Below are 19,949 nucleotides of genomic sequence, written 5' to 3' on the forward strand. Positions count from 1 at the left end.
TTATGTCAATAATTCCTTACCAAACGTACACAATAGTGTTATTATGGTGTATGTTTGGTAAAGAATTATTGGCAATACATTCATTGAGTCGTACTACACCAGAAAATATGAAAAAATATATTATAAATAATTGTCGCATATAAAGTATAAAATATCTCGTAAATTATTAAACTTTTATCCATCATACCCCTATAACTTTTTATGCAGAATATTACAAGGAATCGATTTATGTAAAAAAAATGGGGTGTTTCCATTTAAAAAAACAAGATTGACATTGAAATCTCCGAAGCGCCTCCACCCAGGGTCAAACTAACGGCACCATCTTATGATTCCCTTAGAACCGAACAACTTTTGTCTGAAACATTTCTTTCTATCTTGCTTTATTTTTTAGATATTTAAGTGTCTCAATATAAATGCCCCACCCTGTATATAACTGGTTGTTTTTTAAGTGCAGCAGAAAGAAAGAGAATGGAACTTCTTTTGAAAACGTTAAGATGCGCATAAAACTGTGAGAAGAACAGCAGTTCAGGTTTTATTATGCGAATGTAAAAGGCGAAATTACGAGATACATACGTAATTTAAAAAAAAAGTTTCCATATGCCATTGTTGAAGGACGTACGCGTTCTAAAATTAGAAGACGGCAGAAAGTTTCGAGAAGAGAGAATGTTCTTTGGTTAGTAATCTTTCCTCAATGCGGTTTAAAACGGAAGCAGACCACAACTTAAACCGTAACATCATCAATTCAAGTCCGATTTTCTCGCTTGTGCATGTACAAGAAATAAAAGACGCGAAGGTAAAAGACAAAGAAAAAATCACCGTTACTTAACATTCTTTTTGACTATTTGATATAAGGTTTTCCGATATAAGAGACTGCGCATTCATATGTATCATCTTTTTTTTTCCTACTTGAGGGTTAAAATCTCTACCGATTTTTAAATTAATCTTATTTATTATTTTATGAACAATACCGGATTTTTTATTAACAATACCGTAAATTTAATGAAATTACACGAACCTCGCCTAAATCAGCTTCGAAAGGACCGTTTTGTGGCCATTGGTCCCTCCAAGGTCGGGCAAGTACGCAGTCATAAGTAAATGTGAACAACAGTCGGTCATCTGCGAGGCTATAAATCGGCGGGTGACGTTTTTTGTTTGTACCGAAGAGATACCGGGCCAAAAAAAAAAAAGGCCAAGAAGAAGAAAAAAATAAGGCGTCGAGGCAAAAACCCCGACGTTCAGCTTGTTATAAGCGGTCTCCGGCTAGGCGGACGCCAAGCGGTAGGATGACGTGGGGATCTAAGGGGGACAGAGGAAGGGAAAGGGGGGACAATATAGAGGGAGAGATCTCCAGGAGGAACAATGCCTAAAGTCACCAGGAAGAATGCGGTCCGTCGGGCTACGAAAACCCACGGATTCACTCCGCCCGTTCCTCCGTGGAAGACCATCGATACTCTTCGCAGTTCTTTTCTACTACAGGCGACAGATATATACAAGAAAATTTAATAATTTATTTATATTAATTCACCGCACATACATACACCTATAGCGTAAAATTGTGCAGCGGTTTGTGCAATTTGAAAGTCTGATTTAATTTCACAAAATTCCAGCGAATTTCTGACAAATTTTCAAATGACCGTTGAATTGAAAAAGAAGTCCGATTAGCGAGATTTTCTCTTCTTCTCCTATACACGGTAGAAAATCAGTTCTGTCAAAACAATTATGTTTTTCCAATCGCATATGTATATTTTCGATAAATTTGCACTCGATCTTTATCAATATATGTATTAATTTATAGACGCGTACTGTAATTCTTATATGAAGCAATCAAGGAGTATCTCAATTTACGATCAAGTCCTTTCCTAATGACGGCGAACAAGAAACGAATCTGGATGAAAGAAACGTCCGCAGGCTACGCTGCTACGGACGGTTGCATTATCGACGTATATAACCGCGCGTAGATGTAATCTGATAATTTATCGCAGAATTATATCGAACATTTTACATGCATAAGCGGATCATAGAAATTAACCGCAGGTATAAATACGCGATTATTAAGCTGCTCTTGCCGTGTTGTTTCCAATAATAAGTTTCAACAGCGCTTTCATAAAAATTACGTAAAAAACAATGTGTTGTCAAGTAATAAAATTATTTTTATCAAAATAATAGAATGTTTTTTCGCGTGAAAAAAAAAATCATATATTTCTAAAATATATTTTTTTATCCCACTTCCAGCTCTTGCTAGTAAAGGAACGATTTATCGCGTTACGATCTGTCAGGTGCAAAAAGAAATTGCATTTTTCTTTCGATTTTTCGCGCGTCTTTCTTATAACGCAACTTCCCTGTGATGCCCGGCCCCACCCCTTCCTTGTCGCCGAGAAAGTTTCCGCCGGTTGCGCAGCCGGCGCTTATGAGCACTCGCAGATAGGAAAAAGCGAGCTGGGTGGCTGTACGACGGTGAGGAAGGAGAGGGTTGGCGGAGGTACGCGAATAATAAAAATCGGCCTCATAACTCACACCAGCGTGCCTCGGCGTGGAGCGGAAGAAAAGCAAAAGGGAGGAGAGTGGGAGGTTTGCCTGAGCTTCTTATCTGAACGTTGGGGTGACATTAGCGTTACTACAGCAATTCTCTCTATACTCCTTTTTAAGGGGCGCGCTGTCTAATTCTTTACACTCATACCGCTTTTACCAGTATTATATCAAGTAGAAATATAATATGATGTATGTACAAATTTTTACGTAATAAACAATCGCGCGGGGGATCTCACATATATACATGAACGTGGATATATCAAGGCGGCGATAAAAACTATGCGGTTCGCTATCTAAATAAATAAATATTTATTAACGAGTAAATCTGAAAGGTCGATAGACTGACCGAGCAATTAAACAGCCACAATTCATGGAACATCCGTTCGTACCGCGCAACGGTGATTCCGTTGCTGGCTCGTACATGATGAAGCGAAATGGGCCGCCCGCTAATCGGCAATGGTCCGAAAGACTAGCGGGCCATCGTAAACAACGTCGTTATAATGTACCCACGTGCTTTCGCACACCCTTCGTCATCGCCGCTCTCTTCACACGCGAACAAGGTAGTCAATTCAATCGTACGAATTATACAATATATATCGAGAATGATTTTTACAAATTATCAGACTATCAAAAATCATAATTCAATCTAACTTGTATCACTTATGACGTGCCTACAAACAGCTGATTTTATTAACTCGTAATCTAACATATTATTGATTTTCTTGTGCAATCGATAGCAGAAATATACTTTGGAGAACCGCAATAGAGAATATTGAACGAAGATAGAGGAGGCGTTTAAATCTGTATAAATCTGAAATTAAGAACCGCTCGCAAAAATTTCCGATGGAAAAGCGAAAAAGTTCGAAACTCAGGGAGCATCCGTCACTGCCGGCGAATGTGCACAAGCGCGTATTTCTAACGCGCTTGTACAGAGCGTGGGAGATGAGCGAGCTGGCGCGCGCGGCATCGGCGACGACGGGGGTTGCGGAGTGGGATGGAGGAGCACAGACAGGGGATGAGACACACGCGGAGAATTATGACGCCGCACAATTAGCAGTTCGTGTGAGAGAGATCGATCGCCGCCGAGAACATACATCAACGATGTAAACTCAGGACGCGCGTATCCTCCTCTCCCTATCGTAGGTACATTCGCGTCGGTATGCGTAAACGCGGCGGGTGCAGCTTCGCGCAGCGAATTTCACTATTTTCGTCGATGTAACCCCGACCGGGTGCAGCGTATCGGTCTCTTTCTCTTTCTCTCTCTCTCTCTCTCTCTGTCTCTCCCTGCCAAGCAGGATAATGCATTTTCGTTTTAGTTTAAATTGCAGCCGACGGGCTGCGCCGCGCGAAAATTGGACGTTTGTTTAGCACGCGTCGCACGCCTCCTGCGCGCCAGACGAGAGACGCCATAGTGTTTTGTCAATAGCGGAAGATTTAGTTTTGGATAACGCTCACCGTATGTGTGCGCGTATATGCGTGCGCGTGTGTATATGCGTCGCGTATATGCGTGCAACGCGTTTCAACGCGATGCTACGCCGACGGGGCCGCCGATTCGTCATGTTATCGCTACTTCCGTTTATGCTTCATTAATTTTAATTAATTTCGGTGTCCTTCGTTATACCGCCGTTCGTATCGGGCATGATTAATTAAAGTCGGGGTATTATCAATGTTTTTAATTAATCCCTTGTAAATTGACTTTGCAAATTATGTTTTGGAAGCGTTCCGTTTTATTAGGATCTAAAGCTACGATTTCGCTATTCAATCGTTAGGAAATCGACATTTTTCGCTTACGTCATGCGCCATTTTTAAGCCGAATATTTATTTTCGGAAGATTTCAACTGTACAGTGATGATGGTTGACTTGAAACCGGTTTTGCAAACGGTATATATATATATGTTTCCTGATATTTACCGTTTGCTTTTACGACTGTTTACTGTTATTATTACCCGATATAACTTTGACTTATTATCGACAAAATTAATTACTAACGCGTTTTCAGGCTTGCACACATATTTATCCACGAGATATGTATATTCTTATGCTTATGTTAATAAAAACTTAATTGGCAGAATATATTATGTCAATAATAATTCGCATTATTATTGGCATACTACTCTTATTATTAATTATATATACTATGATAATAATAACAATTTATTAAAAAAGAATAAAAATAAACGTCGAATTTACCTGCAATTTTTCCATCTGTCAATGAATTCCTCCATAGTAGCGTACAACTAGTTTAAAAACATCCGCAGAATGAGGGGGAGATAGAGGGAGAGAAAGATAGTCGCTGTCATCAATCAGAGTAATTCACTTTCGCGCCACTTGAAGACGAAGTCGTCTCTTCTGGAGCACCATGGACGGAAACTGTACGGCAGTATTTCTCGAGGGGCGCGTGCCACCGCGTTAAGTTACGAGGCGTTTATGAGCCATAAGCGATTCTACGAGGTAGATAGAGTTACTTAGAGGAGTTATTTCACTACTTTCAAGATGGAGAGAGTGGGACGGGCTAACTTTGATGCGTCTCAGCAGCACCTCCGTTCTACGGATAGATCAGAAGGACCGCCTGCGACTGCCTGATTTACTATGGTGGACCGAGTATTCCTAGGGACCTGGTTTACCCTGCCTGCGGTACGATAGGATTTTGTGACGGGGGTAAAAGGGGGACGGGCTAGCTAGAGCAGAGGGATAGGAAATTGTGAGGTGGGGTTTGTGAAGAGCGGCTTTGGGGAGCTTCCTACCTCAACGTGTCATCAATGGGTTGCGCGCCCGTCTTGCTCGTTTTACTATCACTCCCCGTCTAATTACGAAGTTTAAACGACGAAAGTCTTAATTAGCCATGTCGAGTTCTATGGTTTGCGTCATCCGCAATTTCGATTTACTATTTAAAAAATACCTAGAGCGATATTTTAAAATTAAATACTTACAGGAATAATATCTTAAATTTAAATTTTGCGAGTATCGTAAATCTTTATGCCAGTACAAATAGATTTTTGTGTTTCTATTGTCTCTGTATCTATAATTTATATATCATTCTATATAATGTATAATTTATATTTATAATAATTCATATTATGATTTAAATTTACGCGTATTTTTGTGATATAAAATTTATATTAATTAATTATATAATTTATATAATTTAAATTAATTGTTAAATTAATTGTTATAAGCACATAAAGAGATAAGATGATAATGCGAATAAATCCTTTTTTAAACGGTAAAACGCCCCATTTGCGCGAGTGATTATCCCTTATTCGGGAAATTGTAACTTCTGACCAGAGAGCTTAAACCATGAAACGACGACCGTACACGCGCAATCGTAAATTCTTGTCTACATTTTCCTGGCATAGCTGCATTTCGCACTGCAATGCAATGCGTGAAACTTGAAGTGCCACATTCCTGCATTTATTTATGCGCGGCATCTCTTGAATCCTTTTTTTCATGTTCCCGTTCGAAACTATCCGCGAGCATTTTATTTCGGTGCCATTACGAAATCTATTGTGTATATTTTTTAGTTGTCAAATAACATTAATTTATCATTTCATATTTATAATTTTGTTCAGGACATTCGATGATAAAAGATAGAATAGAAGCTTTATTACAAAAATTCGTAGCTTGCGCCGTATGCTTACATATACCCAAGTGTTGCATTTCACCGATGGGATTTTCAACTAACCCGCCTTTCAGATTACGGTTGCATGATAGCTATCTACTATGGAACCTACGCAACAATAGTCCCTAGGGTGCGACCCTATGGTTCAAAGGTATGCAAACGACGTATAGCGCACACACACACACACACACACACACACACACACACATATATATACGCATGATCTTCTTTTTTATTCTTTTTTTTTAGTTAGGACTTTTTTCACGGACCAGCGGATTTCTTTTGGAAAATTAATAGCGTTTGTATCCTAGCGCTGTTTCCTCCACACACTGACATACATAACATATGGGCTTTTCTCAGTCAAAGAGATGTAAATGTATGCGACAGTTTATGAAAGGATTTCTTATAAAGTGTTACAGAACATTAATTTAAAGGCTTGACTCTCTCGTGGATGAATACTTAATCGCTTGAAAATTTAAGATATAAATAGCAGATACTGGTCAAATATTTAATATGGTTCGTATATATATATATATAATGTCATTTTATGTCACCGCTGAGAAATCTAAATATTAAAAAAAAAGAAATATATACTATAATGACAAAATAATAGATTAATAATTAATTGATTTAACTATTTAATAGTTCAATTGAATTAAAATATTCCTTGTAACCTTTCCAACATTGTTTTATCAAATTCATGATATTGTATTAAAATTAGAATTAGAATTAATTATGAAACATATTAATAAAGATACACTGTAGATTACGTATTAAACGTAAATGAATAATTGAATTGTTTTTCATTCACGTTTACATCAGCGATTCGCTTTTGAGGGCTGCTGTCGTCACTAACGTTCGTAGGGGAGTTGTGCGGCAAAGAGGGGATGACAAACGACATCATCGGTTGGCACGGCGCTACGATGGCGAAATCCATAACTGTCATCACTTCTAAACTAGATCTGGGAGAATTCGGATTGCCTCCTAGTTTCATGTCGACAGGTTGGGAAATTCGTGAAACACGCTGAGTGATTGAAACGTGCGATTTCGCAATGCGATTGATAACCGATCTTAGCTTGATGATGCATCTGACGAACGAGCGAACAAAATCGGTTAGCCAACTTACGTAGACAGATTTTTTTCTCTTTATAACTATCAAGGAGCAACATATAATTCTTAGATCATAATTTATTCAATAATAAAACTACTATATTTTTGAGAATAAAGATTTCATTTGTATATAAATTTTTTTAACAATAAGTAAAAAATTTATGAGCAGCGTTAATAATATAATTAAAGACTTTGTCACTCGGGATTAAGATAAACTTCCAGGTGAAAGAAATACAAATTGATTCTCACTTCTTTAACAATATGGCGTACGAACACCAGGTAAAAATTGGTTGGCCAGGAGGGTAATAGAACGCGACTGTCTGTACACTCGAAAGAGTGAGGAGGGTACAGTGAAGTGCGACCGCAGAGCCACAACCGCAGTGTGGGAAGTGAAACGAGCCGAGTGGCGTGGCTTTTAATGGAGTGAGGGAAACAACATTAAGTTAAGAGCAAAGCAGGGTATGAGAATTACACGGAAATAACTGTAGCTGCCGTATAGAAGCGGCGCGAAGAGGGGTAGAATACGATTCATAAACCAGCAATTACCCTGTTGCCCGTCCACAAAACAGCGTGCGATCTTCGAGGTATCGCACGATTACGTATTTCTCGGGTGTTGAAGCCAACAGTTTAAGACGCAAAACATCGCACTCGCATATCCCATTTCACATTTATTTTAATAAATGAAGAATGATGAGACAAAGCACAAAGCGTCCATATGTATATTTCGTTAAGTATTTATATTCATAGAAATTTAATTAATAATTTCTTCATTACATTTTAAAATTGCGAATATGAGAAACACAAAAATATAAACTGTTTAAATTATTTATATTTACACAAATCTCTAAAATTTATTCCTTGAAAATATTTCGAATTATAGTTATTCATTGAAACTGTTATATTCGCAAATGAAATATTTTTTGTATTTTATTTATAGAAGACATTGTATACGGCTGATAATAAACGGAACTTCTGAGATATTGACGAGACAAGGGCTAGGAAGTTCTCGATGTATTACGCGGGGGATGCAATTTATCGAATGATAAATTTCAGGGAGATAGGATCGCGCGGTTAGATTAAACGACGATTCCTTCTCTCCTCTCTTCTTCTCTCGCTTCCACTACCTATTCCATCCACAGACTCCCCAAAGTAGTGAAATTAAATATAGAGGTCGAATTGCAGCCCGGTCTGCGGTGATATAAGCTTCTCTACGTCTTTTATACTTCTTCTTCTACTATCTTTTTTCTTCCTCATCCCAACATAAAAGAGAGCCTTTACTATTTCTATATCTTGGTCGTTCTAACTATTTTTTCTACCCTTATCTGCAATCGCAGTCTCTTCCCTCCATCTTCCGTCTGACAAACACCTCCCCCTTGTATCTGAAAGCTACTGATCTAGCATCCCTTCGATTTAGATACCGATACTATAGCTCGCCATCGTGCGAGAAGAACGAGAAAAACGAGTTTGGGCCCCAAAGTAGCGATACGTTTCCTTTAAACTAATTAAAATGAAACGGTCTATATTTTACATAGAGTAATTGTGTGTGTGTGTGTATATAATAATTAAACATTCCAATGTTTCAAATAAAAACAGTGCCTAATTAAAGTCTTGTTAAGGCTTATCCTTAGGCAGATGAAGTATCCATTAAATTCGGAGAGATTTATACTTATTGTCATCTATATAAATAATAGTACATATATAACAAGAAGAGGGATAATATGATCCCGATTACTTCTGAGATATATAGAAATATAAAAAAACTATATATTCATACATACGTTAAATATTATATATATATATAAATGTTATATAATTATTTAAAAATACAAGAAAATATAGTTGCATGTTCCGATGGAATTTATTTATTGCGTAAATAAATTTCTAAGTAAAAGTTAAATAAAGATATTTTCTTTAAATTTGTCCGACTTTATATCCTACCGAGTTTTTATGTTTCTTTCGGTGATGCTGCGTTTCTTTACGAGCCGAGCAAAACTTCGGGAATCCGCGAAGGTGATGGGACAGATAAGGCTAATTCCGGGTATTTCGCACCCCTGCCGCGATACGTTGAAGCGCCGACCGACCATGCCTCGGCAGAGACAAACCCCTTGCTACAGCAGCCCCTATCGAGGGAGTAAAGGGCGGTGGCGGAGGGTAGATGAGTGTGTGTGGGTGGGTGAGTGGAGAGCAGGGCAGAGCAGCAGCGTGCTGCCCGCACCAGGCGCCCCTTCGCATATTTCACCGAGAATTTACGAGCCTCGATACGACAGGGAAATTGCAAGAATGGCGGAGTAATCTATCTCTCCTTGCCTCTATGGGCTCTCTCTTCTTTTCCCAGGTTCCCTTTCCCGAGCGCCCTTCTTCTCGCACAGACACACGTGTGCAGACACATAGATACTTATATATATATATATATATAGGATGTTCTCGGCAAAAGAAGAGAAAATATTTCTACTTTTTCGGTATAGATAAAACGGATTTGTCCTTTCGTTTCAAGTCACCGTTATCTTCTAATTGTATTATCGTAAGATAAGAACCGATCTGTTAATTACCGTAGCCAATTCCCGATCAATAATCATTCTAAAACCGGTTTTCTTATTTTCGCGTGTGTTTCGCGGAAACAAATAAATTACATTTGTCTGATGTAAAATTTTATATATATATATATATATATATATTATTAGATGTACATTTTTGATAAGATAATTAATTCAGTATGGATCACATAAATCACAAAGTATATAGAAACAAAACGGGAGCGCTTCAGCCCTCCTATTGCGCAATAATTACACGGAAGACTGCCACGACCATTCATCCGACTTGTTTTATCGCCATTTTCCATCCTCCATCTTTCACTTCACCAGAGTGAATAACAGCCGATACGCATGTGCTGCAATTACGGGACATATACCCGATTTATCCGGAAGCACTTGAATCGGACTATTGGAAAGGACGCATCGAAAGACAATAAACGGCTCATAAACATTCGAAAGAAAGAGAAAACGAGAGAGAGAGAGAGAGAGAGCTTGGAGTTTATACGTAATAAGTTTATACCCGAGAGCAAAATTTATTTTAAGCCCCTTTTGAAAGTCTAAACGACAGGCGCGATCGAAACTTAATTGAAACATAAAGTTCTAAACTCGCTTTAGGAAATTACGCTCCACGCTTGTCCGCTAGCATTTCGCAGTTATGTTCGCCGCGTTGTTTAAACGCGAAAAGAGTCACGACCGACACGTTGCTGGACACGATTATGTGTAATGTACCACGTTTCGTAGAGAGAAGGACACTCGACAAGTCACCGCAAAGAGAGAAAAAGAGAGAGAGAGAGAGAGAGAGAGAGCGAGTGGAAGCACCATAGGTAACTGTACTTGCTGTACATGGATAATACATATACACGTAGGAAGAGAGAACCCCCTGTGTCACGGCTCGGTGTGCGCACCTATATCCACATAACGTACTGTATCGTACCCGCGGCCGGCGGCCGGTTTAATTTAACACAGCAGCTGTAATCCCATCCATTACGTTCGCGGTAATATACGATCGCTCGAGATTCATAGTCCGTTTTTTCACTAATTAACAGACGGGACAAATCGCTCCACCGATCCGTCCCCTCTCCTCCCCCTCCTTCCCCACCGACATCCCTCAACCCTTCCCGCGCTCTCTTGCGCACTCTTCATTCTCCTCTCCTTCCCCACCGACGAACGCTTTTGTTTCTTCGCGTTCAAATTTACGCACTGTCTCTTGTATAAATTTGAGTATGTTTCATTCGCGTCGCTAGTTCACACAAAATCCAGTCCGATTGTCGGTTATCAAATTCCTCGCTTTTACGCCCTTGCGGGATCTGGATTACATCTGAAGCGAAAAACTATCCAATCACTAATTCGTTGCGTTCGTTATAGAATCGAGCGCATGGTAATGACCGTGTAATTTCTCTCTTTGTTGAAATATTTATTTAGGTTTTTTTTTTCCCCCCCAGAGCGAGTGTGTCAAACGGTAATTAAGAGCGATCGATCGATCATTCCGCGCAAGCATCGCGATGGCAAGTACAACGTGTCCGAGGAGTGCCCGGAGTAGTAATAATTCTTTCGTCGATATGGGAGGTGTGACGAGCGTGACACCCGCGTGTGTAAAAACGTTTTAAAAGAGATAATTAACGCGCATTCATCAGTAGCTTTGGCTGGTGAATCGAATACAAATGCTGGGATATACGGACAAATCAAAGGGCTACTCGATTAAAATGAATGAGAAAAGAAACGCGGAAAGTATGAACGCCGTGATTGTATGTGTATCGAATTACAAAAACAAGCTGCTTTAATTGCTGAAAAAAAAAAAAAAAATCAACTTTTCCATTTATTCATCTCTTAAGATTTCATTAAATTTGTGCATAAATAAATTGTATAATCTACAAAAGAAAATAAAACAATTGAATGCTTTATTCTAAAAATATGATAGATATATTAAATTAAAATATATGACTTTTTGCTATATGTTGAAAATTAATACGTTGAAAATTGTTTTATTCGTTTTATTGTGAAATATGACTTAAAATTCTCTTTCTTGATTCAATTAATATAAAGTTCAGAATTATTAAGTATGACATCCAGCAGATGGTAGAAAAAGAAAATGTCGCGTATAAAGAAGACAGGTGAGTGTCAACGGTAACACGCGAGAGATAGAGGCGAAGGCTAAACGGAGAAGATGAAAATGCGAGAAGCAGAGAGGAAATGGAATGAGTTAAGGGAAGGGAGAGATGTGCCCGTGGTAGTTCTCGGTATAATACGAGACGCTCTCTTGAATGTCGCGTCTGCGCATTAGTAGACAGGGGTGAGCGGATTTAATTGGATGGACGCCATCTCGCGATGCTTAATTAACTAATTAATTTCACACAGGATAAAAACGAAGAGATATCGCTCGTCGGCCTTTAATGACCCCGACGTGCAATCCGCTGCCATCCGCGGCTTATAAAGTTCCGGATGTTAAAAAAAAACACAAAAAAAAATACAAAGACGTATTTACAAAGTCATAATTCCCATCGATAAATTTCTCTGTTGGCTTATATCGCAACGCTGCCATAAATTTCAACGTAAACGAGTCAAGTCGTGTATAGTTGATATGAAACATCCATCTGTTAGATCGGCCATTTATCAACGGCTTCGCATAAAGTAGCTCGAATGTCTGCGCGCGTGAATGTTTCTCGCAATTTTCATCCCTATATCTGCTTCTTGCAATTATCGCGAAATACACTAGTATTCATAACCATTATAATTTATATACATTTCGTGTAAGTAAATTTATGTCAAAGCATCAGCAATAGCAGGACAAAGAAAGACAAACCAGCTTTCAACAGCTAACGGTACCAAGAGGATAGCGTAAGAAAGGAGAAAAAGATGGCCGAGGTAGACAAGATTTGCATTCCATAAAACATATGTCCACGCCAAACGGAATAAGAAAGCTGCTTGCTCAGCACCGACGAAAATACGTACCCGCTTTTGGGGTTAGAGGAACTCTACGGTGACATGAGGGTTGAGACTGAATTCGAAATTGAAGAAAATGAATATGAAGAGAAATAAATATCTATCGTAATTCGATTATGACGAATCTTATCGAATAAAAAAAGTAGGAAGCGCTTGATAACAAAAATGAAGATGAAAATTAGCGAAATGGTTTATAAATTTAGAATTTATCTAACAATAAGTATGTTTCGCGCAATATTTTTATTAGTAAACAAAGTGGACTCTGTATTAAATAAAACGCGTGTTGTAAAAAAATACGTTGCGTGTATCATAATTCTTTCCTGACATTTTTGTTCAAAACATTTGTCAGTGAGACAGAGGATGGTAATCTAGATCATAAAGTTCAAAAGCCTCATTTTGTATGCTAAACATAATTAAACATAATAAAATTACATGCGTTCGTCGAAGTAAACCGCGCATTTAAAATAACCATAAAGAATAAGAGCGCGGAGGGGCACGAGTGTACAATATAATGGCAGATCGGGACTTCGCGATGAAAAAGGTTTATATCGATAAACAGTAAATGAGGGCGCGCGTATACTTAACTTGAATTATAGGAGGCATTTTCAGATAGATGCTCGAATATTCTCGGCTACGTAAGCATCGAGGGGGTACGGAAGGAGGCAACGGGCGGAAGACGGGGAGAAGGTAGCGAGATAGTCGAAAAAAGAAAGCGAGGAAAGCGGCAGTGTAGGGAAACAAATCAACTCGTCTGTTGGCTCGTCCCGAGTTTTTAGTGGCGAGGCTCCAAATATTTGCTCTGGTCGTCCGAATGCCTGATTTCGTGCACGCGGGATCTATGTATATATACCGACAATCGCGGGAGTGTCTAGAGGCATATAGGCAATCTCGCTCGACTTCTCCGACCGATCTTACGGGTCCATGCAGTCGAGCCAACAACCCCACACCACCCAGCCGTTAATATTGTTGCTTGTTCGCGAATACAACCCCCCCGCCCCACCCCTGCTCACTGTTCGAGATAGCGGGTCTCAACCAGCGGCAAAGCCGCTGCCAACAATAAGCTGGAAACTCGTTCATCACGTCTATTATTATATGAATGCCATAATATCGCTGCTACGTCGTTCCATCGTCACTATATTTTCCTAAATCTCACTCGACTCCGCCCTTTTTCTTTTCCTTTGTACGTCTCCGTTGGCTATTGCCCTTGTCGGATTTTTTTCCTATTCTTACTATTGTTCTCATATTATCTCAAGAATTGTCAGTAATATAGTACGATTTAATCCGGTCAAGGAAATCGACTATATGGCACGCGGATCATTATTATCAAGATAAATATCGTCCTTACTTCCGGTATTTTTTTATCTTTGCGATGCACATTTTTCGAATAATCATATATTTGCTTTTAATTTTTAGACATGTGACCACCCGTTCAAGACTTTGCGTTTTTTTATCATCTTTCTTATTACAATTAGCCGGTGAAGTTATACATAACGTAAACTCTGATCTAAAGTTGATATTAATCTAGTGTATCTTATTAATAAACGTCCGCAGCATGCTTTCCTCGGCAGTTATCTAGCAAACGGGATAAATTATTAAAACATGTATGCAAAGTTATGGAAATATACTCGCGATGACACAGCGCAACGTCTCGCAATTACACTATTATAATGCAAGTTTTCGCGAAAACTGCCATTGATATTAAACTTATTTTAAAAAAATTTCAGTATAACGGTCTTATCATGCAATTACTTCCTTTCGCGAGGTTCATAAAATCTTGAATTTATTTTTAGCTGATGCCTGTAAAAATATTCAACGTTTAAGAACTTAATACTGTATATATATACATATAAATTTGCTTCAGTATGCTAACGAACATCAATGTATATTTATAGCGCATTAAGAAGTATATTACGTTTAAAAAATGAGAGAGATATTTTATATATTACATAATTTGAAAAATAATTTTGATAAAGAAATATCTATATATTATTTTTAATTATTCTTATAATTATCAATAATGATCTTGTTGTTAATTTAATTATAAATTAAAATTGAAGATTATATTACAAAAAAAGACAAATAATTTTCGGATTATTGAAGCAACGCAAGCGAACGCAGAATTTTATATATTGAAGAAAAAACTTTGAATATAGCATATAGAAATATTTTTAGCCGTTGTAAACTGAATTAAATCGCGGTGACTTCGTTCATTCTCTCAACATTTTAAATTACGCTTAATTTGATGGTAATTTTCGAAACAACGGAGAAAAATAATATTAGCGACGAAAAAAGCGAAACTTGACGAAAAGAGAAGAGACAATAAGAATGAAACGTGATATCTTTCCCAAAGGATACTTTGCGTATAGTAAGGTGTGCAGTTGAAAGTTATCGCTTATATTGGACACGTACGATTTTATGCGTATATGTGTGTGCGGACAAGTTAGATTGGTATTCATCCATAAAAATTTGCGATATATGTGTGTATAAGCATATATTAGCGTAACGTTCACACAATTTCAGTGAAGAAAGTTGGCGAAAGCAATGAAAAGAGGCAATTACACGTACGATTACCAATCTATAAGTATTGTTAAAAAAGATGAATGTGAACACTTTATCGATAATGCTCTTCGTTTATACTGCTCCTTGTCTAAGAGCAAGTCGGTGATTTCGGCTCTATTCTCACTAACGGCGAATGTATATTTATTAACGCTTGGCATCCTCACAGCTACTCCTAGACCCATATTAAGTTAGCCCCCCCACCAACGCCAAATTAAATCAAATACATCAAATAATTTAGTGCTAATTATGTGCTAATTAGTTGCCGTAGTCCGAATTTTGTTGCTCAAACCGTTTAGCAGGAATTTACATTCAAAGTGGGGGGTGCTAGCTTGACATTAAGCCAGCCCCCCCCCCCCATAGTGAAAAAAATATATATAAAGCTCGAATCAAAAAATAAAATACACTAGAATTTGTTGCTATTTTGTTGCTCTAAAATAACATAAAAATATTTTTAAAAAAGTATATTATTTAATTAATACCACTATATACTCAGTCTCGCCGCGCCGTACCATTCACTTGCGCGAAGTAAAAGTAAATAAAAAAATGTATCGCTCGCATGTATTTGGTACTAAAATAATCTGTGGACAATATACTGTCGAAATATATGAGAAACTAAATTTGTTGCTCGTCTTAAAGTATTAAAAATCGATACTTTGTCGCCGCGGACCCTATACGACGCGCTATTATATTATATAAACTAACTAAAAGAATTTGTTGCTCGCATGTTTTTGGTATTAAAATAATCTGTGGACGATGTACTATCGAAATATATAAGAAACTGAATTTGTTGCTCCTCTTGCTTTTTTAAGAATGACGCGTTAAAGATATATGTTAAGATTACAGAGTGATCAGAGTTAAATAAAATGTAATCGTATTAATGATGATTTCGAATGCTAATAAAATAGTAAAATTAATGCGCTCAACGATTATAATTATGAAATCATTAATAATCATCAATGATGAATAATAGAAATAATCAAGGCAAAGATAATATGATCAGTTTTAATTCTAAATATTTATATGATTATCAGATTATAAATAATTAATCAAAAAACAACTCGATTTTTCAATACCATCGTTTCCATAAATTAAAAAATAAATTGACATGCATATTGTTAATTTCGTTAATGCACATGTTGGATAATTTTCATTCTCTAAAAATGACGCGTTAAGGATATTAAGATTACAGAGTGATCAGAGTTAAATAAAATGTAATCGTATTAATGATCGAGTTCGAATGCTAATAAAATAGTAAAATTAATGCGCTCAACGATTATAATTATGAAATCATCAGTAATCATTAATGACGAATAACAGAAATAATCAAGGCAAAAATAATATGGTCAGTTTTAATTCTAAATATTTATATGATTAATTTTGTTAATGCACATGTTTGATAATTTTCATTCTCTAAAAATGACGCGTTAAGGATGTTAAGATTACAGAGTGATCAGAGTTAAATAAAATGTAATCGTATTAATGATGATTTCGAATGCTAATAAAATAGTAAAATTAATGCGCTCAACGATTATAATTATGAAATCATCAGTAATCATCAATGACGAATAATAGAAATAATCAAGGCAAAGATAATATGGTCAGTTATAATTCTAAATATTTATACATGAGCTATAAATCATTAATAAAAAAACAAAACCCCGATTTTTCAATACTATTGTTTCCATAAACTAAAAATTATATTGACAATTTTAAATGTTTAATAATAAATTCTACTGACCGACCGATGCACCGCCCTTGCATGTCTCACTTCTTTCTGCATCTGGTCATCGCGAGATCCCTTCCGTTTCCGGTTGCTCCCTTCGCTTCAAATTGAGACGAGACAGTCTATCAATTTGTCCACTCGTGCATAATCACTATTCTCATAATCACTATTTCACTCGTAGTCCAAAATCCGCCATATGCAATGACGCGGTAAAATTATTTCCATGCCGATTATAAACATGAAAGAACATATAATCGCGTATTAATAAATGGACGGAGACGATTTTCCGTGATTCTAATCGACATTCCCGATACTCACGACATCCACTTTATACACGGGATAAACTTGTGATGGATAAAAAAAGGCGAGAAATACGCAAAGAATATTTCAATCTCGCACGCTAATGCAATATGACGGTTACTGTAACGGTTACGGAAAATTTAGGCAGGTTGAGTAGTAGTAGATGGGGAGGGGGGAACGCGTCGTCGAATATCCGTTCCAGGAAAAGGAGCGAGCGCGTCTCTTCCAAGAAATAAACCGTACGCGAAGAATCCTGCGCGAGATAAATCAAACTAGCTCGAGCGACGCTCTTTTGCGATCTCGATTTATGAAATTGTGAATATAACTCTGAAAAAAGGATTACATTTTAAAACAATATTAAAGAATATTAAAGCAGAAACGTGTCGAACGCGACGCGCTTATATTTTCAACGTAATATTATTATATACGACAGCGAGTAAATTATTTCAGCGCCTAAAAATATGTTAAATAATGTATTCATCGATCGTTGTATCGTATTATAAAGTCGATATATCAAAACTACAAATTACTCTCGATTCGGATATTTCGAATATTCGTTCGGATGCGAAATTCATTTTCGATAGATAAAAGATGCGTGGGAAAAATCTTGTCGTTTGCGAGTATATATATATCGAAAGATGCCTTAATCACGATTACACGGGTTAATATATTACACTCGGATAATCGCCTGTTATTCGATACAAGACCCCCCCGACACTCGTTCGTACGCGGATCTCACTTTCGACGGTTAAAAAGACGCGAGAAACACGGAGCGCGACCGTAATTCGTCTTGAGACTCGCGCTTGTGTGAAGAGACTGACACGATTACGGAAAATTTAGGCTGGACGGGTAGGCGAGGAGAGGGGAGGACCGCGTCGCCGAACGTCTCGGTACAGAAGCGTTCAAAAAAGTTGGTCGTAAACATTCAGATATAAACAAAGAAGCGCGGCTCGAGAGAAAGAGAGAGAGAGAGAGAGCTTATATTACAAAATCTCGATCAATTTTCATGGCGAAACGATAATACAACGAGAATAATCGTTGAATAGAATGTGTAAGATTCGAGGAGGAATATATCTGTAAAGCAGCTCACACGCCACATATGAACATTCCTAATAAAATATTCTTATTTAAGAGAAAAAAAAAATGTGTTCGGTTAGTCGACAGTTAGTTGACTAATTTTACACGTCAGGTTTAATAATATTCATGGTTGTAAAATTGACCAATCACGGTCGTTCGATTCTTGATTGGTGATTGGTTAGTTTTAAAACTATGGATGTTACTGAAATCCAATTAAGGGTGACATGTCAACGTTAATCGATGTCTCTGAAATGCCGCGAGAAACCACGAGTACCAACAGCTAAATGAGAAATTTTACAATTGGTGAAGCTTCGCGTCGCGTTTTTCACACGTTTCGTATTTCAATATACTTTAATATTCTTTTAAAATATATGATTCTTCTTCAATTATATGTATAATTTCGCCAGAAAATAATCGCGAGATTGCAAAAGTATCGCTCGAGCTTCGTTATCTTATCCTTGTTCGTATCGCGAAGGTTTTTTGGCGCACGATTTTTTTCTCGCAAAAAACTCGCTCGCTCCTGTTCTTGGAAGAGATATTCGACGACATTCGCCTCCCCTCCCCCCACCTATCCGTCCAGCCTAAATTTTCCGTAACGCTCTTCACACAAGCGCGATTATCGAGACGTATTACGGTCGCGTTCCGTATCTCTCGCATCTTTTCATCCATCGAAAGTGAATTTTGGGGGTAACTACCTCTCTCATTCTCATTTTTGTCGGGAATGAACGCACGCGGGCCCTTTGCGCTTTACTCATCCGTAGCGAAAACTCGCGTTTGCTCGCGTGATTAAAGAGCTCATCGCGCGAAAAGTTATCGAAATGCCGCGTGGAAAAATTATGATCTCCTCGAATTAATTATTCAATTCTCATTTCATCGTCTAATGAATTTCAGAATCGTAAAATAATTATTGTAGCGTAGAATTGTCGGGGGATCGATCTCGGTATATGTTTACTCGGTAATCCACGGATACTTGAATATCGTCATTGATGCTCTCGGATAATCAGCGAACTCCCGTGCATCAACGATTTCTCTAATTTCGTCTTAGGCCGAGATTCGCACGGTCCTCGGGCGACCCATATTAAGTTAGCCCCCCCCCCCCCACCAACGCCAAATTAAATCAAATACATCAAATAATTTAGTGCTAATTATGTGCTAATTAGTTGCCGTAGTCCGAATTTTGTTGCTCAAACCGTTTAGCAGGAATTTACATTCAAAGTGGGGGGTGCTAGCTTGACATTAAGCCAGCCCCCCCCCCCCCATAGTGAAAAAAAAGTATCGATTTTTAATACTTTAAGACGAGCAACAAATTCAGTTTCTTATATATTTCGATAGTATATTGTCCACAGATTATTTTAATACCAAAAACATGCGAGCAACAAATTCTTTTAGTTAATTTATATAATATAAGAGCGCGTCGTATAGGGTCCGCGGCGACAAAGTATCGATTTTTAATACTTTAAGACGAGCAACAAATTCAGTTTCTCATATATTTCGATAGTATATTGTCCACAGATTATTTTAGTACCAAATACATGCGAGCAATACATTTTTTTATTTACTT

At 37.6% G+C, this 19,949-nt stretch overlaps 1 protein-coding gene across 3 annotated transcripts in view; it reads right to left on the reverse strand.

Annotated features, from left to right (window-relative positions):
• Antp (homeobox protein H90) overlaps positions 1 to 19,949 on the reverse strand; it is a 120,133-nt gene that overhangs the window by 65,129 nt on the left and 35,055 nt on the right. Inside the window, exon 1 of one of the 3 annotated variants that reach the window (XM_070296293.1) lies at positions 17,027 to 17,643. The exons of the other annotated variants lie outside the window; for them this stretch is intronic. The gene's annotated coding sequence lies outside the window, so the exon portion shown is untranslated. Of the gene's footprint in view, positions 1 to 17,026; positions 17,644 to 19,949 lie in introns of those variants that run through there. 3 annotated transcript variants of the gene reach the window in all.

The sequence above is a fragment of the Polyergus mexicanus genome, unplaced genomic scaffold (assembly GCF_030449975.1).
Source record: "Polyergus mexicanus isolate NDT 795.1 unplaced genomic scaffold, iyPolMexi1.0 SCAF_5, whole genome shotgun sequence".
NCBI lineage: Eukaryota > Metazoa > Arthropoda > Insecta > Hymenoptera > Formicidae > Polyergus > Polyergus mexicanus.